This window comes from Coffea eugenioides, unplaced genomic scaffold, assembly GCF_003713205.1.
Source record: "Coffea eugenioides isolate CCC68of unplaced genomic scaffold, Ceug_1.0 ScVebR1_2684;HRSCAF=3758, whole genome shotgun sequence".
Taxonomy (NCBI): Eukaryota; Viridiplantae; Streptophyta; class Magnoliopsida; order Gentianales; family Rubiaceae; genus Coffea; species Coffea eugenioides.
In genome coordinates, this window is record NW_020863194.1 from 2596 (window position 1) to 5190 (window position 2595).

Consider the following 2595-nt stretch of genomic DNA (forward strand, 5'->3'; position numbering starts at 1 on the left):
TGTCTATCTGTCGTGATTTTGTTCGTTTTTTTTCTTTTTCTGTATTTTTATCAAATTATAAGGCAAACAAAACGAATTTCTTATTTTTATCTTACGTATCAAATAAAATATAAAAAAAAAAGAGTTTTTTTTTATTTTTCTCTATTTCCATTTCCCCAAAATCCCTTATTTAGCTAAAAATCTCTGTTGGTTCGGATTCTAACGAATCTTTCGATAATGTGTAACAAACTCTTTCTTTATTAAATTAGAATACAAGAATAAAAGACAAAGAAAAGAAAAAATAGATTATCATACATACCTTTCCCTTTCGTGTAGAATAAAAAGAAAAGATTCAAAAGATAAAAAAGATAAATAAATTCATTTATTTCCTTCTACACTCCTTGCGTTTATTCTATATATTTACTTAGATATTTAAATATAGATATATAGATACTTAGATCTATACTAAGAATTTAAAATTGAATTAAATTAATAATAAAATATAAATTTAAAATTCATAAGAATTCAAATTCTTAATTATAATTATTATAAGATATCTTTATTTATAAATAATAATAACAGGTACAAATAATAAATCGAGGCACCCATTCTATGATAACTTTCAGCTTTCCCTCTATTTTTGTGCCTTTAGTAGGCCTAGTATTTCCGGCAATTGCAATGGCTTCTTTATCTCTTCATGTTCAAAAAAATAAGATTATTTAGATCCGATGGGACCCAATATCTTCCATTTTTTCAAAACTTAGATTTGTATCATAGCACGGACATATATTTAGTAGAATATGGTATAACATGTAATTTTTGCCGAACATAAAGGAAAGAACTCTTATGTCTGCATAAACACGATATATGGTTAAATGAATTCTAGCTGTTTTCAAATCGATCAGGATCGCCGGATGGCTGAAATAGAAAGTCAGCGGATCTGTATGTATAGTGGGATCATATGAAGAGTATGCTATTATTTTAGATTTAATCAATTTGATGAATTACTCCTAAAGGTTCACACCAAACTAGTGCTAGTTGATGAGAGTTACTTCGGAAACAAAAAAAGTAAAGTCAAAAAAATTTGAAGTATTCTCTCAATTCTAATAAAATGTAATCGGATCAAGTATGAGTTTGCGATCAGAGCATATATGGATAGAACTTATAAAGGGGTCTCGAAAAATAAGTAATTTCTGCTGGGCCTTTATCCTTTTTGTAGGTTCAGTAGGATTCTTATTGGTTGGAATTTCCAGTTATCTTGGTAGAAATTTGATATCTTTTTTTCCCTCTCAGCAAATCGTTTTTTTTCCACAAGGGATCGTCATGTCTTTCTACGGAATCGCGGGTCTCTTTATTAGCTCCTATTTGTGGTGCACAATTTCCTGGAATGTAGGCAATGGTTATGATCGATTCGATAGAAAGGAAGGCATAGTGTGTATTTTTCGTTGGGGATTTCCTGGAAAAAATCGTCGCATATTCCTCCGATTCCTTATAAAAGATATTCAGTCCATTCGAATAGAAGTTAAAGAGGGTATTTTTGCACGCCGTGTCCTTTATATGGAAATTCGAGGCCAGGGGACCATTCCCTTAACTCGTACTGATGAAAATTTGACTCCACGAGAAATTGAACAAAAGGCTGCTGAATTGGCCTATTTCTTGCGTGTACCAATTGAAGTATTTTGAGAAATGCGTGGAAAAATAGATGCTTTTTCAACAAGAGGGAAAAATGCAAGAATCTTTTTTCCTATAACATAACTTAAGTGTGAAGTTTCATCAGAAGGTTTATTCAAGCTAAAGCGGGCGGAACAACCATAAACGGAAACTTTTTTCGTGATTTTTTATACGTGTGCAAATCCACGCAACTAAAATTAAACAAGTAACAAATCGAAATAATATATTCATCTCATATATCAAACTATTTCGGTATAAAGAAATTAATCTTCTTTTTAAGTTCAATATTTAGTTGGAATTGATACAGATAAATCCTATTTTATAAATTATTTTTTTTGTCAATCGACGTTTTTTTCTCCTTTCTTTTGCGTTCCTTAATGACCAATACAAAAATAACAATTAGATTTCTTAATAATGATAACTAGCCAATTTCTGTCTTGTTTTGCCACTTTGATTATCGCAATCTCCTTCCCTCAATTATTTTATTCCTGACTGTGGGTAATCAGTAAATTTGTTTTGAAATATTGGATATTTTGATATTTGAGAGAAAAGGAGTTCTTTCGTCTCAAAATATAACTAATATTCATTACTTAAATTAAAGTGGTTCTTTCGATCATTCATCGAAAAAAGACACTTGTTTTGTTGACCGATTGAGATATCGGAAAAGGTTATTTTTTAATATTTCTTCATTCAAAGTGGATTCTTAATTGATTTCTCTATTCTTTCTAGATTCAATAACCGCAAAGAAAATAGATTTATAGGTTTCATACTTTGTATAGAACTCATGTGTGAAAGAAATATTAGATTGCATAGAGTCAATGAATGAGGTGGGTTGATTAACAATTCACAGATGAAAAATGACAAAAAAGAAAGCATTCACTCCCCTTTTATATCTTGTATCTATAGTATTTTTGCCCTGGTGGCTTTCTCTCTCATTTAATAAAA